This window comes from Pseudophryne corroboree, chromosome 9 (assembly GCF_028390025.1).
Source record: "Pseudophryne corroboree isolate aPseCor3 chromosome 9, aPseCor3.hap2, whole genome shotgun sequence".
Classification (NCBI taxonomy): domain Eukaryota; kingdom Metazoa; phylum Chordata; class Amphibia; order Anura; family Myobatrachidae; genus Pseudophryne; species Pseudophryne corroboree.
Window position 1 is genome coordinate 183,551,772 of NC_086452.1, and position 27,208 is coordinate 183,578,979.

Genomic DNA, 27,208 nt, shown 5'->3' on the forward strand with positions numbered 1-27,208 from the left:
ATTGGTATTTCACACGTCTCCTGGTAAGCTATACCCTATTACTTTCATTAATGTCCAAATATATAATTGAACTCTTGGTACCCTTAAAACTTATATATACTGTACTGTTTACGTTTTTGAATTTTTTTCTTAACCACAAACTTTCTATATATTACCGTATGGTAAGTATTACTCTTGAAATAATCAATCGCAACTTATATAGGAAGCTCAATTTCTGTTAACTAATATCTCCCTACTATATTGTTATTCCTTACTAAGTCAGTAAATATATGTCCAAATTCCACCTGCCCTGGTCACATTCATACCAATAACCTACTATTAAACTGTTATTCAAGCTGAATATTACGGTAGGCAATCTCTAGTTTACAGTATGTCACTGTTGATCACTTAATGGCTAAGGGGGTCATTCCGACCCATTTGCACGCTGCGGTGCGAATGGGTCAGAAATGTGCATGGGTGGCGCACGCAATGCGTACGCGCGTTGTTGCCCAGCGACAGCCGTCACCGGGCAACGACCAGAAGAAAGAGATCGCTAGCGCGATTGCAAGAAGATTGACAGCGGGGAGGCGTTCCTGGGCGGATACTCACCGTTTTCTGGGCATGGAGATCCGAACACAGGCATGTTCAGACGTTTGCAGGGCAGTTGTATGACGTCAATTCCGGGACCTTCATCGCTGGATCCATCGCACAGGGTAAGTAACTGCAGGGCTAGTCTTGTTCTGCACAAAACTTTTTTTAGCATAGCAGGGCTGCACAAGCGATCGCAGCCCTGCTATGCTAAAATACACTCCCCCATAGGTGGCGTCTAGTTGATCGCACGAACAGCAAAAAGTTGCTATGTGCAATAAACTCGGAATGACCCCCTAAATCTTGCATTTGTGCACATACAGTATCTTTGACCAGTGGTATGGATTCATTTACAATTATAGTCAATCCCTCCCTAAAAACTGTTGTATTATTTATAATGTAACCATCCTGTGCAATGAATAATCAGATAATAGGGGATTGATTACCTATAAAAATAACAGTCCCCATAGTTTAAGCAATTAATAACGGTAACTAGTGTACTGTATGTATTAAAGCTTGTCTTCACTGTAGATTTCCTCACATTAAGATTGGCAGTTAATGTACCCATAAGAGAGAGGATTTGGGAAATGCTGATGATGGAAATATGACAGGGGTAGCTAACTTGCTAGTTGGGGCCAGATCGTTGACTTGTGACACAGTAATGATTTAGAATTGGCTTAAGGTGTGTACACACTGTGAGATTTCTCCTTTCGGTTTTGACTATATAGTCACAATCTTACGGAAAGTTAGTGGAAATCGCAGGTTGCGATACTGATTGGATCCAGATGCGCGCTCCCGTGGGGTCAGTATCGCAAGAAAAGATAGACTGTGCAGGCAAGTCAATCTTGACTATCTAGTACAAAGTATAGTCAAAATTGGCACTTAGTCAAAATCGTATATAGACAAAATCGAAAGTACAGACAGTCAAAATTTGTGCTTCTGGGCTCTGGGGTGAGTTCAAGGGAAATTGCATCATCAAAATCGGGCATAGCAAGAATCTCTCCGTGTGTACACACCTTAACTTTGCTTTAGAGGTCATATATAACTTTAGGTTAGCTGTGTGAATAAAACAGGATTTTAATACCTACCGGTAAATCCTTTTCTGCTAGTCCGTAGAGGATGCTGGGGTCCACTTCAGTACCATGGGGTATAGACGGTTCCACAGGAGCCATGGGCACTTTAAGACTTTTTCAGAGTGTGAACAGTGGGGATTGAAAGAAGGGGCACCCCAGGCAAAAATTCATTTTAATGTGCAAAAAGAAGCCAAGGAAAGATGGAAAAATCTCCAAAAGGCATCAAATTACAGATTAGACATTCTTATAACATGTCAAAAAAAGTTTGATTTTATTTACATCATTTACACTTTCAACAGAACAGAAAACAAAAAATGGCGTCTGCAAAAGTTTTGGCACCCTGCAGAGTTAATACCTTGTACTGCCCCCTTTGGACAGCTGAGACCTTGCAGTGTCATGGATTGTTCTCAATCATCGTCTGGAAAGACCAGGTGATGTCAATCTCAAAGGTTTTAAAAGCCCAGACTCATCTGACCTTGCTCCAACAATCAGCACCATGGGTTCCTCTAAGCAGTTATGTAGAACACTGAAACTGAGAATAGTTAACGCTCACAAAGCAGGAGAAGGCTATAAGAAGATAGGAAAGCATTATCAGATGCCCATATTCTCTGTTTGGAATGTAATTAAGAAATGGCAGTTATCAGGAACAGTGGAAGTTAAAGCAAGATCTGGAAGACCAAGAAAAATATCAGACAGAACAGCTCGCAGGATTGTGAGAAAAGCAAGTCAAAATCCACGTTCGACTGCACGATCCCTCCAGGAAGATCTGGCAGACACTGGAGTTGTGGTACACTATTCCTCTATAAAGAGATAATTGTACAAATATGGTCTTCATGGAAGAGTCATCAGAAGAAAACCTCTTCTACGTCCTCACCACAAAAATCAGCGTTTGAAGTTTGCAAATGAACATATAGACAAGCCTGATGAATTTTGTAATAAAGTTCTGTGGACCGGTGAGGTTAAAATTAGAGATGAGCGGGTTCGGTTTCTCTGAATCCGAACCCGCCAGAACTTCATGTTTTTTTTCACGGGTCCGAGCGACTCGGATCTTCCCGCCTTGCTCGGTTAACCCGAGTGCGCCCGAACGTCATCATGACGCTGTCGGATTCTCGCGAGGCTCGGATTCAATCGCGAGACTCGGATTCTATATAAGGAGCCGCGCGTCGCCGCCATTTTCACACGTGCATTGAGATTGATAGGGAGAGGACGTGGCTGGCGTCCTCTCCATTTAGATTATAAGAGACTGAGAGAGATTTACTGGAGCTGACTAGGAGGAGTACTGTTACTGTAGAAGTGTAGAGACTGAGTGGAGAGAGTTTACTAGTGAGGACAGTGCAGTTTACTTTATAATCCGTTCTCTGCCTGAAAAAAGCGATACACAGCACACAGTGACTCAGTCACATACCATATCTGTGTGCACTGCTCAGGCTCAGGCCAGTGTGCTGCATCATCTATTATCTATATATAATATTATATATATCTGTCTGACTGCTCAGCTCACACAGCTTATAATTGTGGGGGAGACTGGGGAGCACTACTGCAGTGCCAGTTATAGGTTATAGCAGGAGCCAGGAGTACATAATATATTATATAGTGAGTGACCACCAGACACACAGTGCAGTTTATTTAATATATCCGTTCTCTGCCTGAAAAAAGCGATACACACAGTGACTCAGTCAGTCACATACCATATCTGTGTGCACTGCTCAGGCTCAGGCCAGTGTGCTGCATCATCTATTATCTATATATAATATTATATATATCTGTCTGACTGCTCAGCTCACACAGCTTATAATTGTGGGGGAGACTGGGGAGCACTACTGCAGTGCCAGTTATAGGTTATAGCAGGAGCCAGGAGTACATAATATATTATATAGTGAGTGACCACCAGACACACAGTGCAGTTTATTTAATATATCCGTTCTCTGCCTGAAAAAAGCGATACACACAGTGACTCAGTCAGTCACATACCATATCTGTGTGCACTGCTCAGGCTCAGGCCAGTGTGCTGCATCATCTATTATCTATATATAATATTATATATATCTGTCTGACTGCTCAGCTCACACAGCTTATAATTGTGGGGGAGACTGGGGAGCACTACTGCAGTGCCAGTTATAGGTTATAGCAGGAGCCAGGAGTACATAATATATTATATAGTGAGTGACCACCAGACACACAGTGCAGTTTATTTAATATATCCGTTCTCTGCCTGAAAAAAGCGATACACACAGTGACTCAGTCAGTCACATACCATATCTGTGTGCACTGCTCAGGCTCAGGCCAGTGTGCTGCATCATCTATTATCTATATATAATATTATATATATCTGTCTGACTGCTCAGCTCACACAGCTTATAATTGTGGGGGAGACTGGGGAGCACTACTGCAGTGCCAGTTATAGGTTATAGCAGGAGCCAGGAGTACATAATATATTATATAGTGAGTGACCACCAGACACACAGTGCAGTTTATTTAATATATCCGTTCTCTGCCTGAAAAAAGCGATACACACAGTGACTCAGTCAGTCACATACCATATCTGTGTGCACTGCTCAGGCTCAGGCCAGTGTGCTGCATCATCTATTATCTATATATAATATTATATATATCTGTCTGACTGCTCAGCTCACACAGCTTATAATTGTGGGGGAGACTGGGGAGCACTACTGCAGTGCCAGTTATAGGTTATAGCAGGAGCCAGGAGTACATATTATATTAAAATTAAACAGTGCACACTTTTGCTGCAGGAGTGCCACTGCCAGTGTGACTGACCAGTGACCTGACCACACTGACCACAAGTATAGTTAGTAGTATACTTATATTGTGATTGCCTGAAAAAGTTAAACACTCGTCGTGTGACTTCACTTGTGTTTTTTTTTTTTTTATTCTATAAAAATAAAACTCATTCTGCTGACAGACAGTGTCCAGCAGGTCCGTCATTATATAATATATAATATATACCTGTCCGGCTGCAGTAGTGATATATATATATTTTTTATATCATTTATCATCCAGTCGCAGCAGACACAGTACGGTAGTTCACGGCTGTGGCTACCTCTGTGTCTCTGCACTCGGCAGGCAGTCCGTCCATAATTGTAATACCACCTAACCGTGGATTTTTTTCATTCTTCTTTATACATACATAGTTACATAGACATCTTCTCTTTATCAACCAGTCTATATTAGCTGCAGACACAGTACAGTACGGTAGTTCACGGCTGTGGCTACCTCTGTGTCTGCACTCGGCAGGCAGTCCGTCCATAATTGTATACCACCTAACCGTGGTTTTTTTTCATTCTTCTTTATACATACATAGTTACATAGACATCTTCTCTTTATCAACCAGTCTATATTAGCTGCAGACACAGTACAGTACGGTAGTTCACGGCTGTGGCTACCTCTGTGTCTGCACTCGGCAGGCAGTCCGTCCATAATTGTATACCACCTAACCGTGGATTTTTTTTCATTCTTCTTTATACATACATAGTTACATAGACATCTTCTCTTTATCAACCAGTCTATATTAGCTGCAGACACAGTACAGTACGGTAGTTCACGGCTGTGGCTACCTCTGTGTCTGCACTCGGCAGGCAGTCCGTCCATAATTGTATACCACCTAACCGTGGATTTTTTTCAGTCTTCTTTATACATACATAGTTACATAGACATCTTCTCTTTATCAACCAGTCTATATTAGCTGCAGACACAGTACAGTACGGTAGTTCACGGCTGTGGCTACCTCTGTGTCTGCAGTCGGCAGGCAGTCCATAATTGTATACTAGTATCCATCTCCATTGTTTACCTGAGGTGCCTTTTAGTTGTGCCTATTAAAATATGGAGAACAAAAATGTTGAGGTTCCAAAATTAGGGAAAGATCAAGATCCACTTCCACCTCGTGCTGAAGCTGCTGCCACTAGTCATGGCCGAGACGATGAAATGCCAGCAACGTCGTCTGCCAAGGCCGATGCCCAATGTCATAGTACAGAGCATGTCAAATCCAAAACACCAAATATCAGAAAAAAAAGGACTCCAAAACCTAAAATAAAATTGTCGGAGGAGAAGCGTAAACTTGCCAATATGCCATTTACCACACGGAGTGGCAAGGAACGGCTGAGGCCCTGGCCTATGTTCATGGCTAGTGGTTCAGCTTCACATGAGGATGGAAGCACTCAGCCTCTCGCTAGAAAAATGAAAAGACTCAAGCTGGCAAAAGCAGCACAGCAAAGAACTGTGCATTCTTCGAAATCCCAAATCCACAAGGAGAGTCCAATTGTGTCGGTTGCGATGCCTGACCTTCCCAACACTGGACGTGAAGAGCATGCGCCTTCCACCATTTGCACGCCCCCTGCAAGTGCTGGAAGGAGCACCCGCAGTCCAGTTCCTGATAGTCAGATTGAAGATGTCAGTGTTGAAGTACACCAGGATGAGGAGGATATGGGTGTTGCTGGCGCTGGGGAGGAAATTGACCAGGAGGATTCTGATGGTGAGGTGGTTTGTTTAAGTCAGGCACCCGGGGAGACACCTGTTGTCCGTGGGAGGAATATGGCCGTTGACATGCCAGGTGAAAATACCAAAAAAATCAGCTCTTCGGTGTGGAGGTATTTCACCAGAAATGCGGACAACAGGTGTCAAGCCGTGTGTTCCCTTTGTCAAGCTGTAATAAGTAGGGGTAAGGACGTTAACCACCTCGGAACATCCTCCCTTATACGTCACCTGCAGCGCATTCATAATAAGTCAGTGACAAGTTCAAAAACTTTGGGTGACAGCGGAAGCAGTCCACTGACCAGTAAATCCCTTCCTCTTGTAACCAAGCTCACGCAAACCACCCCACCAACTCCCTCAGTGTCAATTTCCTCCTTCCCCAGGAATGCCAATAGTCCTGCAGGCCATGTCACTGGCAATTCTGACGAGTCCTCTCCTGCCTGGGATTCCTCCGATGCATCCTTGCGTGTAACGCCTACTGCTGCTGGCGCTGCTGTTGTTGCCGCTGGGAGTCGATGGTCATCCCAGAGGGGAAGTCGTAAGCCCACTTGTACTACTTCCAGTAAGCAATTGACTGTTCAACAGTCCTTTGCGAGGAAGATGAAATATCACAGCAGTCATCCTACTGCAAAGCGGGTAACTGAGGCCTTGACAACTATGTTGGTGTTAGACGTGCGTCCGGTATCCGCCGTTAGTTCACAGGGAACTAGACAATTTATTGAGGCAGTGTGCCCCCGTTACCAAATACCATCTAGGTTCCACTTCTCTAGGCAGGCGATACCGAGAATGTACACGGACGTCAGAAAAAGACTCACCAGTGTCCTAAAAAATGCAGTTGTACCCAATGTCCACTTAACCACGGACATGTGGACAAGTGGAGCAGGGCAGGGTCAGGACTATATGACTGTGACAGCCCACTGGGTAGATGTATGGACTCCCGCCGCAAGAACAGCAGCGGCGGCACCAGTAGCAGCATCTCGCAAACGCCAACTCTTTCCTAGGCAGGCTACGCTTTGTATCACCGCTTTCCAGAATACGCACACAGCTGAAAACCTCTTACGGCAACTGAGGAAGATCATCGCGGAATGGCTTACCCCAATTGGACTCTCCTGTGGATTTGTGGCATCGGACAACGCCAGCAATATTGTGTGTGCATTAAATATGGGCAAATTCCAGCACGTCCCATGTTTTGCACATACCTTGAATTTGGTGGTGCAGAATTTTTTAAAAAACGACAGGGGCGTGCAAGAGATGCTGTCGGTGGCCAGAAAAATTGCGGGACACTTTCGGCGTACAGGCACCACGTACAGAAGACTGGAGCACCACCAAAAACTACTGAACCTGCCCTGCCATCATCTGAAGCAAGAAGTGGTAACGAGGTGGAATTCAACCCTCTGTATGCTTCAGAGGTTGGAGGAGCAGCAAAAGGCCATTCAAGCCTATACAATTGAGCACGATATAGGAGGTGGAATGCACCTGTCTCAAGTGCAGTGGAGAATGATTTCAACGTTGTGCAAGGTTCTGATGCCCTTTGAACTTGCCACACGTGAAGTCAGTTCAGACACTGCCAGCCTGAGTCAGGTCATTCCCCTCATCAGGCTTTTGCAGAAGAAGCTGGAGGCATTGAAGAAGGAGCTAAAAGGGAGCGATTCCGCTAGGCATGTGGGACTTGTGGATGCAGCCCTTAATTCGCTTAACAAGGATTCACGGGTGGTCAATCTGTTGAAATCAGAGCACTACATTTTGGCCACCGTGCTCGATCCTAGATTTAAAGCCTACCTTGGATCTCTCTTTCCGGCAGACACAAGTCTGCTGGGGTTGAAAGACCTGCTGGTGACAAAATTGTCAAGTCAAGCGGAACGCGACCTGTCAACATCTCCTCCTTCACATTCTCCCGCAACTGGGGGTGCGAGGAAAAGGCTCAGAATTCCGAGCCCACCCGCTGGCGGTGATGCAGGGCAGTCTGGAGCGACTGCTGATGCTGACATCTGGTCCGGACTGAAGGACCTGACAACGATTACGGACATGTCGTCTACTGTCACTGCATATGATTCTCTCAACATTGATAGAATGGTGGAGGATTATATGAGTGACCGCATCCAAGTAGGCACGTCACACAGTCCGTACTTATACTGGCAGGAAAAAGAGGCAATTTGGAGGCCCTTGCACAAACTGGCTTTATTCTACCTAAGTTGCCCTCCCACAAGTGTGTACTCCGAAAGAGTGTTTAGTGCCGCCGCTCACCTTGTCAGCAATCGGCGTACGAGGTTACATCCAGAAAATGTGGAGAAGATGATGTTCATTAAAATGAATTATAATCAATTCCTCCGCGGAGACATTGACCAGCAGCAATTGCCTCCACAAAGTACACAGGGAGCTGAGATGGTGGATTCCAGTGGGGACGAATTGATAATCTGTGAGGAGGGGGATGTACACGGTGATATATCGGAGGGTGAAGATGAGGTGGACATCTTGCCTCTGTAGAGCCAGTTTGTGCAAGGAGAGATTAATTGCTTCCTTTTTGGGGGGGTCCAAACCAACCCGTCATATCAGTCACAGTCGTGTGGCAGACCCTGTCACTGAAATGATGGGTTGGTTAAAGTGTGCATGTCCTGTTTTGTTTATACAACATAAGGGTGGGTGGGAGGGCCCAAGGACAATTCCATCTTGCACCTCTTTTTTCTTTTCTTTTTCTTTGCATCATGTGCTGATTGGGGAGGGTTTTTTGGAAGGGACATCCTGCGTGACACTGCAGTGCCACTCCTAGATGGGCCCGGTGTTTGTGTCGGCCACTAGGGTCGCTAATCTTACTCACAGTCAGCTACCTCATTGCGCCTCTTTTTTTCTTTGCGTCATGTGCTGTTTGGGGAGGGTTTTTTGGAAGGGACATCCTGCGTGACACTGCAGTGCCACTCCTAGATGGGCCCGGTGTTTGTGTCGGCCACTAGGGTCGCTAATCTTACTCACACAGCTACCTCATTGCGCCTCTTTTTTTCTTTGCGTCATGTGCTGTTTGGGGAGGGTTTTTTGGAAGGGACATCCTGCGTGACACTGCAGTGCCACTCCTAGATGGGCCCGGTGTTTGTGTCGGCCACTAGGGTCGCTAATCTTACTCACACAGCTACCTCATTGCGCCTCTTTTTTTCTTTGCGTCATGTGCTGTTTGGGGAGGGTTTTTTGGAAGGGCCATCCTGCGTGACACTGCAGTGCCACTCCTAGATGGGCCCGGTGTTTGTGTCGGCCACTAGGGTCGCTAATCTTACTCACACAGCTACCTCATTGCGCCTCTTTTTTTCTTTGCGTCATGTGCTGTTTGGGGAGGGTTTTTTGGAAGGGACATCCTGCGTGACACTGCAGTGCCACTCCTAGATGGGCCCGGTGTTTGTGTCGGCCACTAGGGTCGCTTATCTTACTCACACAGCGACCTCGGTGCAAATTTTAGGACTAAAAATAATATTGTGAGGTGTGAGGTATTCAGAATAGACTGAAAATGAGTGTAAATTATGGTTTTTGAGGTTAATATTACTTTGGGATCAAAATGACCCCCAAATTCTATGATTTAAGCTGTTTTTTAGTGTTTTTTGAAAAAAACACCCGAATCCAAAACACACCCGAATCCGACAAAAAAAATTCGGTGAGGTTTTGCCAAAACGCGTTCGAACCCAAAACACGGCCGCGGAACCGAACCCAAAACCAAAACACAAAACCCGAAAAATTTCAGGCGCTCATCTCTAGTTAAAATATAACTTTTTGGACGCAATGAGCAAAGGTATGTTTGGAGAAGGAAGGGCACAGAATTTAATGAAAAGAACCTCTGTCCAACTGTTAAGCATGGGGGTGGATCAATCATGCTTTGGGGTTGTATTGCAGCCAGTGGCACAGGGAACATTTCACGAGTAGAAGGAAAAATGGATTCAATAAGATTCAAGCAAATTTTGGACGCTAACTTGATGCCATCTGTGAAAAAGCTGAAGTTAAAGAGAGGCTGGCTTCTACAAATGGATAATGATCCTAAACACACCTCAAAATCCACGGTGGATTACATCAAGAGGTGTAAACTGAAGGTTTTGCCATGGCCTTCACAATCTCCTGACCTCAACATAATTGAAAATCTATGGATAGATCTTAAAAGAGCAGTGCGTCACAGACAGCCCAGGAATCTCAAAGAACTGGGAGACTTTTGTAAGGAAGAATGGGCGAAGATACCTCAAACAAGAATTGAAAGACTCTTGGCTGGCTACAAAAAACGTTTACAAGCTGTGATACTTGGCAAAGGGGGCAGTACAAGGTATTAACTCTGCAGGGTGCCCAAACTTTTGCAGACGCCATTTTTTGTTTTCTGTTCTTTTGAAAGTGTAAAAGATGGAAATAAAATCAAACTTTTTTTGACATGTTATAAGAATGTCTAATCTGTAATTTGATGCCTTTTGGAGATTTTTCCATCTTTCCTTGGCTTCTTTTTGCACATTAAAATGAATTTTTGCCTGGGGTGCCCAAACTTTCAATCCCCACTGTATGTTTGATATGACCTAACGTTAGGAGTATCTCATCTCTATCGTGTCAATTTCAGATGACAAGTTGTCTGACCATTTTTCGATAACACTACTCCCCCACGCACAAGCAATTGTGGGCCTGAGTAGCGTACCATTGGCCACATAAATAGATTTTAACGTAGTCTCCAACTTGTGGTCTGCCGGCTCCTTTAGTGAAGCCGTCCCAGGCGCAGGGAGAATCACCTTTTTAGTTAATCATGACAGGGCACTGTCTAAAACGGGCGGTGACTCCCACCTTTTCCTGTCCTCTGCAGGGGAAAGGATAAGCAACCTGAATTCTCTTAGGAATCTGAAATTTCTTTTCAGGGTTTGCCCAAACTCCCTCAAAGAGAGTATTTAGCTCGTGAGGAGGAGGGAAAGTTACATTAATTTTCTTTTTCTTATAAAAATAAGCCTTCTCCTGAGGTAAAGGAGGGGCTTCCGTAACTTCTAAGACCTCCTTTATAGCAACAATCATGTCTGTGGGGCTGGTCTCTTCCAAGTGCTGCTGGGATTTCTAAGTGTGAGTTGGAAACAGTAAAAAGGTGAACTCTGATTAATCTCTGTCTATCCATATAGGGATAGTAATTTTGTGAGAAAGTAATCTGATTCTGATTGATTGTTTGTATCTATACTGTTTCTTTTTGTTTTAATATATCTGTACTGGGTTTTTTTTGTTGTTTTTCTTTTGGAGGGAAAAAAATAAAAAAACAAATAAAGTGTGAGGTGATAGCCAGAGGGGTTAACTCAGGTGTGAGTAATCAGGAGTAATCAGGAGGGAGAGGGGCTGATTTAAGCAGCTGGGTGAGCCTATATAAGCAGTGACTAGACTCTTGGAGTCTGCTCTGTGGGGCTGGTCTCTTCCAAGTGCTGCTGGGATTTCTAAGTGTGAGTTGGAAACAGTAAAAAGGTGAGTTAGAATACAGAAAAAGGTGAGTTTTATAATACACAATCAGGAACACACATTTACAGTACCATTAAACTTCTGGTGAGGCTGCAAGGGGCTGACCTTGTGAGTGAGTGAGAGGGTCTCTTACTTGGAGTAGCAGAGGGGCTGTGATTGTGCGGGTGTGAGGGGCATTTTTTTTTCTTCTTCTTAGCAGGAGCTGGAAGCCGAGTGAAAAGGAGGAGCAGTGAGCTGGAACAACTGCAACTGCTAAGTGGAGTATAGGTGCCGCAGGAGAGAGTACTACGGCTGCATAAAAGTGAAGGACCAAGAACCGCACAAAGATAGATAAGTATAAGCCAGCTTAATTATTGTATAAGTGATATTGCTTGTCTTCTATTTTTTATTTTTGCTGCTTTTTCTTTGAGTGTAACAGGGAGTTAGACCTTGCAAACAATATGGGAGGGGCTGTGATTGAGGACCTCACTCAGTGCATGTCATGCAAGATGTATGCACACCTGGAGCTACCGGCCCAGTGTGAATACATCTGCACGAGGTGTGTGCGAACGGTTGCCCTGGAAGCCCAGGTAACTGATCTAGAGCAAACCGTTACGCGACTGAGGGAGATTCACAATCTTGAGCGTAGTTTAGACAGAACGGTGGAGGAGTTGCGGGAGGGGTCACTGGTAGAAGAGGATGATGATCAGGTAGCCAGTTGGGTCACAGTTAGAAGGAAGAAAAAGAGGGGGAGGCACGACATCTCCGAACTATCAAACCCGAACAAATTTGCCCGATTGGACGAGGAATCGGAGGATGATAGTGAAGAAATTACGGTGCCGGAGGAGACTGCTCCCTCTAGCATGCAGAGGTGCGGTCCCTCTGGCGCGGTTGGGATAAAAGATAGAGAGGTACCTAGTCAAATGGTGGTGGTAGGGGATTCTATCATCAGGAAGGCAGATAGGGCAATCTGCTACCGGGACCGTGATCGCCGTACAGTCTGTTGTCTCCCGGGTGCTCGGGTACGGCACATCGCGGACCGGGTAGATAGATTGTTGGGAGGGGCTGGCAAAGACCCGGCGGTCTTGGTGCACGTTGGCACCAATGACAAAGTTAGCGGAAGGTGGGATGTCCTTAAGAAAGACTATAGGGACTTAGGAAAGAAACTGAAGGCAAGGACATCTAAGGTAATATTCTCGGAATTATTACCCGTGCCACGCGCTAGTCCAGGGAGGCAGAGGGAGATTAGGGAGGTAAATGTGTGGCTTAGGGATTGGTGCAGGAAAGAGGGGTTTGTGTTCCTGGAACACTGGGCGGACTTCTCAGTCAGGCGCCATCTCTTTTGTCGTGACGGATTGCACCTGACTGAGGAGGGGGCAGCGGTGCTGGGGGGAAGGATGGTTAGAAGGTTGGAGGAGATTTTAAACTAGGAGCCTGGGGGGAGGGTTTAGTTAGAAACTACGGGTCATGCAGTGAGAATAGTGGGGATGGCGGTAGTAAACGAAATGGGGGAGAAGTTGGGGGGAGGGTAAGAGCAGGCAGTAAGGTTACTAACATGGGTACTAAAAGGGATTTTACCAAAGCACTAACCAATGACTATTACAGGTCATCCTTGCCACATAAGGTGAAAGATGTCCCTAACGCAAGGGAAAATACTTATCTTAGTTGTATGTATGTAAACGCCAGAAGCATTACTGGTAAAAAGGGTGAACTAGAAATACTTGCAGCAAGCAAACAGTATGATATTATAGGCATTACTGAAACTTGGTGGGATGAATCTCATGATTGGACAGTCAATCTAGAGGGCTATACACTGTTTAGGAGAGACAGACTAAATAAAAAGGGTGGAGGGGTGTGTCTGTACGTAAAGCCGTTTTTAAAACCTAATATATGGGAAGATATTCAGGAGGGGACTGTAGACACTGTTGAGACATTATGGGTAGAAATTGCATGCGGGGAAAAAGGAACAAAAAAGTTAGTATTGGGTGTATGCTATAGGCCGCCTGGTATCAATGCATCTGATGATGAATTGTTACTAAAGCAAATTGAAAAAGCAGCAGGAGTAGGAGACATAGTAGTGATGGGAGATTTTAACTATCCAGAGATAAACTGGAAAAAAGATTCATGTGATACCGCTAGGGGCAGTATGTTTTTAAACACACTAAATGATAACTACCTAGTCCAACTAATTGAGGAACCAACTAGGTACAATGCAATCTTAGACCTGGTATTAACAAACAATCAGGATTTGGTATCGGGTATTATAGTAGGGGAACCCATAGGAAACAGCGACCACAATATGGTCACATTCAATATCAGTTTCTACAAACAGCGCTATACTGGCTCAACTAGGACTTTAAACTTTAGCAAAGCAAATTTTGAAAAGATGAGGGTATTTTTCTGGGATATTGAATGGGAAGGTTTGTTTTTAGGAAAAAATACTACGGAGAAATGGGAGGTACTAAAATTCCTGCTAGCTAAAAATACACTCAAATATATTCCTATGAGTAGCAAAAAAGGGAATAAAAATCATAAACCGATGTGGCTTAACAAAAAGATTAAGGAACTTATGGGCAAGAAAAGGCGAGCATTTAATAAATACAAATCTGACGGGGAAGCAGAGTCATTTCAGCACTATAAGGAATGTAACAAAAATTGCAAAAAGGAAATAAGAGCGGCTAAAGTAGAAACTGAAAAACTAGTAGCAAAGGAAAGCAAAGCGAATCCCAAAAAATTCTTTAAATACATTAATAGCAAGAGATTAAAAAAGGAGAGTATAGGCCCTTTGAAAGACAAGTTGGGAGTCTTAAGCAAAAATGATAATGACATAGCGGACACACTAAATGAGTTTTTTTCAACAGTATTCACTAGAGAGGACCCAATTCAGGGACTGACACACAATCTCAATAATGACAATATCACACTGATAGGTACTTATTTAAGCGAGGAAGTAGTCTGTGACCGATTAAAACATTTAAAGATTAATAAATCACCAGGGCCCGATGGTATTCATCCAAGGGTTCTAATGGAGCTTCACTCTGAACTGGCAAAACCGCTATCTTTGATCTTTGAGGATTCAGTTATATCAGGTATGGTTCCCAAAGACTGGCGTATAGCGGAAGTAGTGCCTATATTCAAAAAGGGAAGTAAAGCTGAACCAGGTAATTATAGACCAGTTAGTCTTACATCTATAGTGGGGAAAGTATTGGAAGGTATTCTAAGAGATAGTATTCAGAAGTTCCTTGAAACCAATAAGGTCATTAAAAGGAATCAACATGGGTTTATGAAGGACAGATCCTGTCAAACCAACTTACTTGGCTTTTATGAAACAGTAAGCGCAAACCTAGATCAGGGTAAAGACGTGGATGTAATCTTTTTAGACTTTGCCAAAGCGTTCGATACTGTACCACACATGAGACTTATATACAAGCTACAAGAATCAGGGCTAGGAAGCACAATATGCACTTGGGTAAAAAACTGGTTAGATAATAGGAAGCAGCGCGTTGTGGTTAATGGATCTTTTTCAACTTGGACTGAAGTGCTAAGTGGTGTGCCGCAAGGCTCAGTATTAGGACCGCTATTGTTCAATATTTTCATTAACGACCTAACAGAAGGTCTAGAGAGCATGGTGTCAATTTTTGCAGATGATACCAAATTGTGTAAGGCTATAAATACAGAGGAGGATGCCGAGTCTATTCAGAACGACTTAGTTAAATTAGAAGCATGGGCAGCCAAATGGAGAATGCGCTTCAACACAGACAAGTGTAAGGTAATGCACTGTGGTAACAAGAACAAAAATTACACCTACCTACTAAATGGGGTAAAATTAGGGGATTCTGTACTGGAAAAGGACTTAGGTGTCCTCATAGATAGCAAGCTAAGCAGTAGTACCCAAAGTAGGACTGCAGCAAAGAAGGCTAAGATATTAGCATGCATAAAACGGGGTATTGATGCTAGGGACGAGAGTATTATACTCCCGTTATATAAATCACTAGTGAGGCCACACCTTGAATACTGTGTACAGTTCTGGGCACCGTACTACAAAAAGGATATCCTGGAGCTTGAAAAGGTACAGAGGAGGGCGACCAAACTAATTAAGGGCATGGAGACGATGGAATACAAGGAAAGGCTTGAAAGACTAGGCATGTTTACATTGGAAAAGCGGAGACTAAGAGGGGATATGATCAACATCTACAAATATATAAGGGGACAATACACAGAGCTTGCGCGGGACCTGATTTTGGTTAGATCAACACAGAGAACTCGTGGACACTCGCTCAGGTTAGAGGAAAGGAGATTCCGCACAATACGGCGTAAAGGCTTTTTCACGGTAAGGACAATACGTGTTTGGAATTCCCTGCCCGAGGGAGTTGTAATGGCGGAATCTGTCAACACCTTTAAGAATGGGTTAGATAAATTCCTATTGGATAAGGATATCCAGGGGTATGGTGCATAGTCATGCATTATAGTTACTATAAATAGGGATAAAATGCAATGGCTGACAGCAGCATCAGTCAGAAATTTTAGTCAAATCATCATGCATAGGAGACCACAAATAGGTTGAACTCGATGGACAATTGTCTTTTTTCAACCTCAGATACTATGTGTCAAAACTGAGGGCCTGAGCTGACGGGAGGCAGCCTCAGTTGTAGGGGCTGAGATGTACCGGAACCTGGGAGGTTGTATCAGACCCCTGGACATGTAAGTAACATGAATAATAACTGCCCGAAGGCGTGACCACGACAACTTGGATAAAAGTCAATGATGTTTATTATGACAACTCCGCAACACAGCAGCAGTAAAAGAAAACGTAAAAGTCAGCAAAGAATAAATACAGTTCCTGGGTACTACAGGATGGCAGGAGCCACAGGGCACTGGTAGTGTGAGATAGTTCTTATGATCTTCTAGATGGAAAGTCCTTACCAGGCCCGACTGTAGCAATGGAGATAACCCAGGATTGTGCCAGCTGGTGTTCCAGGAAAAGCTGGGTTGCTGAAGATAAAACAGCTGCTGTGGATACTGGCTGGAACCAGACTGTTGTTAGCACGGAGTGGATACTGGCTGGAACCAGTTAAATAATAAATGAACTTGGGAGCGATGAAATATGAACTGAAATGTAGAACTTGAGAGCGGAGAAGTAATAATACCGGTGGAGAGTGGTAAAGTGTAGAAAGGACACCGGCCCTTTAAGAGAAGCTGTACTCTGCTGGAAGCTGAGCTGGAAGCAGGTAATGTTGTAGCTGGAAACAGATGAATCCACAATGGATTGGAGAGTCAGGCTACACCGCAGGTGGAATGCTGGTGCGGATCTCTATGGTGGAAGTCTTGAGACAGGAGCTGGAACCTGGAAGACAATCACAGGAGAGAGACAAACAGGAACTAGGTTTGACAACCAAAGCACGGACGCCTTCCTTGCTCAGGCACAGTGTATTTATACCTGCAGCAAGGAAGGGATTGGCTTGGCAATTATGCAGATTAAAAATACTGACAACAGATTGGAGGAAATGATCAGCTGACAGAATCCAAGATGGCTGCGCCCATGCAGACACCTGGAGGGAAGCTTGGTTTGTAATCCATGTGGTAATGAAAACAGTAATGGCGGCGCCGGCCACCGGAGACAGGAGGCGCCAGGCTGACAGATGCACATCCAACCACGCGGACACAGCGGAGGCCGCGGCTGACGTAATTGCCACTCAGACACTCTGCATGCTGAAGTTCAGGGACGGCGGCGGAGGCCGCGGGAGACACCATGCCAGGTGTAATATGGCGTTTACTATGACAGCGTCCCAGAGTGACAGGAGAGGATACAGGAATGTACACATTAGGATAACAGATGGGATCCGGTCCTGGAGCGCTGAGCCAGCCTTAGGAGGCATCTGATGGGTAAGAAATGGCGTCCAGATACCCGGATCGTGACAGCACCCCCCCCTTTAGGAGTGGCCCCAGGACACTTCTTTGGCTTTTGAGGAAACTTGGAATGGAATCTCCGGACCAAGGCAGGAGCATGGACATCAGAAGCATTGGTCCATGAACGTTCCTCAGGACCATAACCCTTCCAGTCAATAAGATATTGTAGTTGACCGTAACGGTGACGTGAGTCCAGGATCTTGGCCACTTCATACTCAACGCCTCGTTGAGTTTGGACTTTCGGAGTTGGAGGAAGTGAGGAATGAAACCGATTCAAGATCAGCGGTTTCAACAGGGAAACATGGAATGTCCTGGGTATTTTTAAGAAGGGAGGCAACTGGAGTCTGTAGGCAACAGGATTGATGACTTGTTCAATCTTGAAAGGACCGATATAGCGAGGTGCAAACTTCATACTGGGAACTCTTAACCTCAAATTCTTCGTGGATAACCATACCCGATCACCCACCTTGAGAGCAGGAACTGCTCAACGCTTCTTATCCGCAAACTTCTTGTACCTGAACGATGCCTTGAGCAGAGCTGATCGTACGCTCTTCCAGATATTGGCAAACTGATGCAAGGTGATATCCACTGCGGGAACAGAAGTTGCTGGAAGCGGTTGGAACTCAGGGACTTTAGGGTGGAATCCAAAGTTAGTGAAGAATGGTGTTGAAGCAGATGAAGAATGATACTGGTTGTTATGACAGAACTCGGCCCAGGGAAGTAATTGAACCCAGTCATCTTGAGAGGAGGACACATAGATGCGGAGGAAGGCCTCCAAGTCCTGATTCACCCTCTCGGTTTGACCATTGGTCTGAGGATGGTAAGCCGTGGAAAACTTTAGCTTGACTTGGAGGACTTGACATAAACTTCGCCAGAATTTGGCTGTGAATTGAACTCCTCGATCTGAGATAATTTCTTCAGGAAGACCGTGGAGTCGGAAGATCTCTTGTATGAATACTTGAGCCAACTTGGAAGCTGACGGAAGACCGGTGAGAGGAATGAAGTGTGCCATCTTGGTGAACCGGTCAACTACCACCCAGATGGTATTGAACTTGTTGCACATGGGTAAGTCTGTAATGAAATCCATCGACAAGTGGGTCCATGGTCGACGGGGAACGGATAGTGGAACCAGTTGCCCCGCAGGCGACTGGCGGGATACTTTATGTTGGGCACACTTTGGGCAAGATGCAATAAACTCCAAGACGTCCTTTTTCAGAGTTGGCCACCAATAGGACCTAGAGATAAACTCCAGGGTTTTTTGGATACCTGTATGTCCGGCAAAACGGGAAGCATGGGCCCAATGCATGAGCTTCTTCCTTAGCATCGGCTTCACAAAACTTTTCCCTGATGGGGGCGTAGAGTCCATCCCTACCGTGGAGAATGCCAACGGATTTATAATAGGATGCTTGTCTGAAGACTCTGACTCATTTTCTTGCTCCCATGAGCGGGAAAGGGTATCGGCCTTGCGATTCTGAGAGCCCGGACAGAACTGGAGTTTAAAGTCGAACCTGGAAAAGAAAAGTGCCCATCTGGCCTGACGAGGGTTGAGACATTGTGCGCCCTTCAGGTATAAAAGGTTCTTGTGGTCTGTAAGTATGGTGATTGAATGAGAAGCTCCCTCCAACAGATACCTCCACTCTTCTAGAGCGAGCTTGATGGCTAGCAACTCCTGGTCGCCAATGGCATAGTTGCGCTCAGCTGGGGAGAACTTCCGGGAGAAGAAACTGCAAGGGTGTAAATGGCCATCTTTAGCCCTCTGAGATAACACCGCTCCTACTCCAACGGAGGAGGCATCCACCTCTAAGATGAAAGGAGAGTCGATGTCAGGCTGTTTCAGAATAGGCGCAGAGATGAACCTTTGTTTTAAAAGATGAAATGCTTGCATGGCTTCTTCAGACCACTTGGACGGGTTAGCACCCTTCTTAGTGAAAGCAGTAATAGGCGCCACAATGGTGGAAAAGTCTCGTATAAACTTTCGGTAATAGTTGGCGAACCCTAAGAACCTCTGGACCCCTTTGAGGGTTAAGGGTACCGGCCAATTTTGGATTGCTTGTAGTTTCTCAGGATCCATCTCTAGTCCGGAACCGGACACAATGTACCCTAGAAACGGAATGGACTTGACTTCAAAGACGCATTTTTCTAATTTGCAATAGAGATGATTGACACGGAGACGGGACAGAACCTCTTTAACCCAAAAACGATGTTCCTCTAAATCGTTGGCAAAAATGAGGATATCGTCTAGATAGACCACGACATGACGGTATAGAATGTCTCTGAAGATCTCATTGACAAAATGCTGGAAGACAGCTGGAGCATTGCTCAATCCGAAGGGCATGACGAGGTACTCATAATGTCCGTCACGGGTGTTAAAGGCGGTCTTCCACTCGTCACCCTCACGGATCCGGATGAGATTGTATGCACCTCGCAAGTCCAGCTTTGTAAAGATGGTAGCTCCGCTAACTCTGTCAAAGAGCTCAGTAATCAGGGGTAAAGGATAACGGTTCTTGATGGTAATGTCGTTCAAACCTCTGTAGTCGATGCACGGCCGCAGACCACCATCTTTCTTTTTTACAAAAAAGAAGCCTGCGCCGGCTGGAGAAGAAGAAGGTCGAATGAACCCCTTTGCTAGGTTCTCTTTAATATATTCCTCCATAGAATGCGTCTCAGGCAGAGACAACGGATAAGTTCGGCCTCGAGGTGGAACCTTCCCTGGAACGAGATCAATCGGACAGTCCCATTCTCTATGAGGAGGAAGGATATCAGCAGAAGCTTTACTGAACACATCCGTGAAATCTTGATATGAAGGAGGTGGAACATCAGACGACCTGGGGGAGGAAGAACAGACAGGCAATACTTTAAACAAACATGTCTCAGCACAGGAGGAACCCCATGCCAGGATTTGCGTAGTCGTCCAATCAATTGTAGGATTGTGAAGACGGAGCCATGGAAGGCCCAGGACCACAGGATGTGTGGCTCTTGGAATCACTAAAAAAGAAATAAGTTCGGAATGAAGAACTCCCACTCTCAGACGAACTGGTAGAGTCCTTAAAGAAATAACTGCATCAAAAATTTTGCTGCCATCCACGGCAGTTAAAGAAATGGACGAAGGAAGTCTCTCGGTGGGTAGGGACCACCGTTTAACATAGGCTTCGGTAATAAAGTTCCCAGCTGCTCCGGAATCAAGGAGGGCAATGACGTTCCGATAACGTTGAGCAACTTGAAGCGAGACTGGGAGATTACAATCTTGAGGAGATGGAGAGGAGATCATTACTCCTAGCCGGCCCTCTCCTTGGCGAGCTAGGATTTGGAGTTTCCCGGACGTTTGGGACAGGCATTAATGGTGTGAGACGGAGCTGCACAATAGAGACAGAGAAACTCTGAGAGACGTCTTCGGCGCTCAGCAGGAGTTAAACGGGAATGGCCAAGTTGCATGGGCTCATCTTTAGATGGTGACAGTTGACGAGGAGGAGGAGCAGAAGATTTTGGAGCAGATGATCTTCCACGCTCAGTTGCTCTCTCTCTGAAACGTAAATCAACTTTCGTGCAGAGTGAGATTAGCTCATCTAACTTAGAAGGTAAGTCTCTGGTAGCTAACTCATCTTTAATACGCTCAGATAAGCCATGCCAGAATGCAGCATACAGGGCCTCGTCGTTCCATGCCAGTTCGGATGCCAGGATCTGGAACTGTATCAGATATTGTCCTACAGTACGTGACCCCTGGCGTAAACGGAGAATCTCGGATGAAGCTGAGGTTACCCGGCCTGGCTCGTCGAAGATGCGCCTGAATGTTGACACGAAGGCAGTGTAGGAAGATAGCAGGGTGTCGGACCTCTCCCATAACGGTGATGTCCAATCAAGGGCTGAGCCACTGAGAAGAGAAATAATGTAGGCAATTTTTGTACGGTCACTGGGAAAATTGCCAGGTTGTAGCTCAAACTGAATCTCACACTGGTTGAGAAATCCCCTGCAGAATCTTGGAGATCCGTCAAATTTTGCTGGCGTTGGAAGATGAAGACGTGGAGCAGAAATGGGTAAGGTGGGTGGGGTTATAGCTGGAGTCACTGTGGTTGACGCACCAGACGCGCCTGATCCACGGAGAGTTGTCTGAATCCCATCCAGCCGAGTAGAGAGATCCTGGAGACAGCGGATGATGTGTCCCTGTGCAGCCTCCTGATGTTCTAGTCGGGCTGCCAGTTCTTGCATCGGCCTGGCCGCTTGATCCTGGTCTCCGGCTGGATTCATTAGGTCAGTGCTTACTGTCACAACTGAGGGCCTGAGTTGACGGGAGGCAGCCTCAGTTGTAGGGGCTGAGATGTACCGGAACCTGGGAGGTTGTATCAGACCCCTGGACATGTAAGTAACATGAATAATAACTGCCCGAAGGCGTGACCACGACAACTTGGATAAAAGTCAATGATGTTTATTATGACAACTCCGCAACACAGCAGCAGTAAAAGAAAACGTAAAAGTCAGCAAAGAATAAATACAGTTCCTGGGTACTACAGGATGGCAGGAGCCACAGGGCACTGGTAGTGTGAGATAGTTCTTATGATCTTCTAGATGGAAAGTCCTTACCAGGCCCGACTGTAGCAATGGAGATAACCCAGGATTGTGCCAGCTGGTGTTCCAGGAAAAGCTGGGTTGCTGAAGATAAAACAGCTGCTGTGGATACTGGCTGGAACCAGACTGTTGTTAGCACGGAGTGGATACTGGCTGGAACCAGTTAAATAATAAATGAACTTGGGAGCGATGAAATATGAACTGAAATGTAGAACTTGAGAGCGGAGAAGTAATAATACCGGTGGAGAGTGGTAAAGTGTAGAAAGGACACCGGCCCTTTAAGGGAAGCTGTACTCTGCTGGAAGCTGAGCTGGAAGCAGGTAATGTTGTAGCTGGAAACAGATGAATCCACAATGGATTGGAGAGTCAGGCTACACCGCAGGTGGAATGCTGGTGCGGATCTCTATGGTGGAAGTCTTGAGACAGGAGCTGGAACCTGGAAGACAATCACAGGAGAGAGACAAACAGGAACTAGGTTTGACAACCAAAGCACTGACGCCTTCCTTGCTCAGGCACAGTGTATTTATACCTGCAGCAAGGAAGGGATTGGCTTGGCAATTATGCAGATTAAAAATACTGACAACAGATTGGAGGAAATGATCATCTGACAGAATCCAAGATGGCTGCGCCCATGCAGACACCTGGAGGGAAGCTTGGTTTGTAATCCATGTGGTAATGAAAACAGTAATGGCGGCGCCGGCCACCGGAGACAGGAGGCGCCAGGCTGACAGATGCACATCCAACCACGCGGACACAGCGGAGGCCGCGGCTGACGTAATTGCCACTCAGACACTCTGCATGCAGAAGTTCAGGGACGGCGGCGGAGGCCGCGGGAGACGCCATGCCAGGTGTAATATGGCGTTTACTGTGACAGCGTCCCAGAGTGACAGGAGAGGATACAGGAATGTACACATCAGGATAACAGATGGGATCCGGTCCTGGAGCGCTGAGCCAGCCTTAGGAGGCATCTGATGGGTAAGAAATGGCGTCCAGATACCCGGATCGTGACACTATGTTACTATGTAGATACTATGTTACTATGTATTGAATGCTTTTTGCCAATTTAGGATCTATTCTCCTGGAATCACTAGTGTCAACACAGGATTCATAGTCCGTGTCGGTATCAGTTTGTACTATTTGTGCAAATTGCCTCTTATGTGACCCAGAGGGGTCCCCTGTGGATGAAAAGGCAGAACTATGAAAAATCACATCTTCCACTGATTTTCTCCAGTTTTCTGCATGAGACTCAGACTTATCCAATCTCTTACTGATATGATTCACACTATCACGTAATTCTTTCATCTATTCAGGCTCATGGTGTGCCGGCAGCGCCACCACATTACAACTCTGTGTTCCTAAAATGGCTCCCTCAGGGGAAGAGCACCCTGCCTCAGACATGTCACACACGTGCACAACCACACCACAGACACTCCGGGACTTATAGAGGACAGACCCACAGTTAAATCTTCAGAAGGACACAGAAAGGATTTGCCAGTTCACAACTCAGTGCTAGTGATATAATCCCTGTGTAACACAAAATGCCCACAGACCTGTAGCGCTTTTATAATGACAAATTCCCCATACAGCACCAATTTATACTGTGCCCCCCTGTTTTGCACCCTGATACTTGGTTCAGAAGTGGAGAAGGACCAGCGTTCTTCTCTGCAGTTTGCTAGGAGAAAAAATGGCGCTGAGCAGTGTGCTGGCTGACTGAGGAGGAAGCCCCGCCCCCGTAATGGCGCATTTCCCCTCAGACTTTTCAATACTAGATTTTATACTGACGGGGGTAGGACTATGCCTCAGCATCTTATGTCCCCTTGTTAGCAAGTTTTGAGTAGGTTCATGCTGCCCAGGGCGCCCCCCCCCCCCCCCCCCCACGCCCTGCAACCTGCTGTGCCTGTGTTCCTGAGCCATTTAGCTCACCGCACTTCCCTGGTGTTGATGGGTAGCATGGCGCGCAGCGTTCCCGCCCGCTGCACGGTACCTTTTAACCATCACGATGACTGAAGATTTTCTTCTGTACACTCACCTGTCTTCTGACTTCTGGCCCTGTAAGGGGGGTGACGGCAGGCTGTGGGAGTGAGCGCATAGCCGCAGCTAGTGTTCAGTACCCTTCAGGAGCTAATGGTGTCCTGTCAGCCAGAAGCAGAGTCAGGAAGTTGGTTCATACTACTGCCCCCTAAGTCCCACGAAGCAGGGAGACTGTAGCCAGCAGTCCTCCCTGAAAATAAAAAACCTAACATAAAGTCTTTCAGAGAAACTCAGTAGAGCTCCCCTGGAGTGCATCCAGTCTGCCTGGGCACATTTTCTAAACTGAGGTCTGGAGGAGGGACATAGAGGGAGGAGCCAGTTCACAAGAAAAAGTCTTAAAGTGTCCATGGCTCCTGCGGAACTGTCTATACCCCATGGTACTGAAGTGGACCCCAGAATCCTCTAGGACCAGAATTTCTAGGTATGAGAAAAGAAGTTCCTAGTTTCCAACACAATTACTGGGGGTGCAAATGACAGTTTCAGCTATTTAAATATAATATGCCTTGTGCTCACAGTCTCTCTCTCTCTCTCTCGCACTGAACTTCTGTATGTGCTGTGAGTTATCAGTACCTGGCAGCTATCCTTCAGCATCTCGGCGGAGCTCTCCTCCACCAGGGGGTAAATTTAGTAAAGCTTCTAAAACAGAGAATTTGTGATGTTGCCCGTAGCAACCAATCAAATGCTGTCTTTCATTTTCTAAAAGGCAATAGAGAAATGATAGACAGCATCTGAATGGTTGCTATGACAAACATCACCAATTCTAAAACAAACAAAAACTGCTGAAAGTGCCTCGTAATAAATTGTTCTATATAAAAAAAATCCCCAATTTCAATGCGCTGCTGTGTAGGCACTGTGTATTTGCCTAATTGAAGGAAACTAGATTGAAAAAAGAACTCAGCTGCGCTATGAAATTGGAAACATGAACAAAAACTGCCGTATGCTGAGATAAATTATAAAGAAAATTTAATATGACAATAAAAGAAATTTCATACAATAAAACATATAGTCTGGACTTACACCTTATAAGGAAAATAGTAAAATACCCTGTACTGGATATCAGATAAAACAAGCACTGGATATACATGAATTGTTAGAATGTGGAGTAATTCATAAGTTTAAAACTGGTAACTGCAGTCCCATGAATGTATTAATGGAGCTCCTTTATGTTGAAATGCTCCGATGTCAGATAAAGTCAAACTTACCTCTCCCGTGGGCTGGTTTCTAACCGAGCGTCCTTGGTTAGATTATCCTGTGTTGCCCACCACGTAGCTGTCACTGGGAGGGAGAGTGCAAAGCTTGCACCGGGCGGCGTCCTACACGGAGACGCTGCTGGAGGTATAAAGCAGGGATTCCCTCTCACAACGTACTTGCATTTTGTTCTTCAGATTGTGCACAGCACACTCAGAGCATTGTACCTGTGGCTTTTTCTTTCCCCATCTCACAGATCAGGCTTCATGACAGCAAGTGAAAACAGCTCTCCATCTCATAAATGGAGGGAATGCAGGGGTAAATGTGTTACTCTCCATTATGGGGGAGAAGCAGAATCAGCGCATGTTATGTGCACTGATAGTGCTTCTCTCCCATGTAAGGCAGCTGCTATCTAACAGATGGCACACTGATATGAGGGGGCAATGTATGAACGGTCAGCATCGCTGACTGTTCCGAAACTTGCAGCTATCGATGCCCATACACACAGCAGGGACAGAGCTGTCCCTGGCTGTGGTGGGTGCTGGCTCTGGACTGCGCAGGGGATCTCACGTGAGTAGCGAGATCTCACGCATGCACAGTGGAGCCAGCCGGGCAGGGAGACACAGCAAATCAGTACTAAGCTGATGCGCTGTGTGCTCAGGGGAACATTGCTCCCCCGCTTCGGCAGACAAGATGTTTATACATCTTGTCGATGTCCCTTCCTGCTTTGCCTCAGTAATGAGGCAAAGCAGGAAGTATGGATCGTGCTGCTATAATACATTTACTCCATAATCGGGTGTGAGAATCAGGAAGTGAGAGATTTTGTGAGAGTTCTCCTGTTTTGTGTTTTTTTAAAGTGGCAATCATTTACATGGCAAAATCATGTTAATTTTGCCATGTAAATGATTGCCATCTTAAAAAACAACAACAGAATAACTTACAACATCTCTCACTTCCTGATTCTCGCACCCTGTTACATTTCAGCCAGGTACTTATGATTGGACTTTATGGGGACAATTATCAAAGCCTGGAGAGAGATAAAGGGCTTAATTCATGTTTATACACAAATGCAGTTGCGATATTCTAGGCTATGGAGCTGCTAATGTTAGCAAGTGAAGCTGCCGCCCAGAAATGAAACATAACTCCCACCTGAGCCATCACAAACTCATTCGCAATTGTGTACAGATTCACAGCCTATTCGCAAAATCAAGGAACATTGGGGGTAATTCAGACCTGATCGTAGCAGCAACTTTGTTAGCAGTTGGCCAAAACCATGGTGGTCATTCTGAGTTGTTCGCTCGCAAGCTGCTTTTAGCAGCTTTGCACACGCTAAGCCGCCGCCCTCTGGGAGTGTATCTTAGCATAGAAAAATTGCGAACGAAAGATTAGCAGAATTGCGAATAGACACTTCTTAGCAGTTTCTGAGTAGCTTCAGACGTACTCGGCAACTGCGATCAGTTCAGTCAGTTTCGTTCCTGGTTTGACATCACAAACACTCCCAGCGTTCGCCCAGACACTCCCCCGTTTCTTCACACTCCCGCGTTTTTCCCAGAAACGGCAGCGTTTTTTCACACACACCCATAAAACGGCAAGTTTCCGCCCAGAAACACCCACTTCCTGTCAATCACATTACGATCACCAGAACGAAGAAAAAACCTTGTAATGCCGTGAGTAAAATACCTAACTGCATAGCAAATTTACTTGGCGCAGTCGCAGTGCGAACATTGCGCATGCGTAATTAGCAGAAAATCGCTGCGATGCGAAGAAAATTACCGAGCGAACAACTCGGAATGACCACCCATGTGCAGTGCAGGTGGGGCAGATATAACATGTGTAGAGAGAGTTAGATTTGGGTGGGTTATTTTGTTTCTGTGCAGGGTAAATACTGGCTGCTTTATTTTTACACTGCAATTTAGATTTCAGTTTGAACACACCCCACCCAAATCTAACTCTCTCTGCACATGTTATATCTGCCCCCCCTG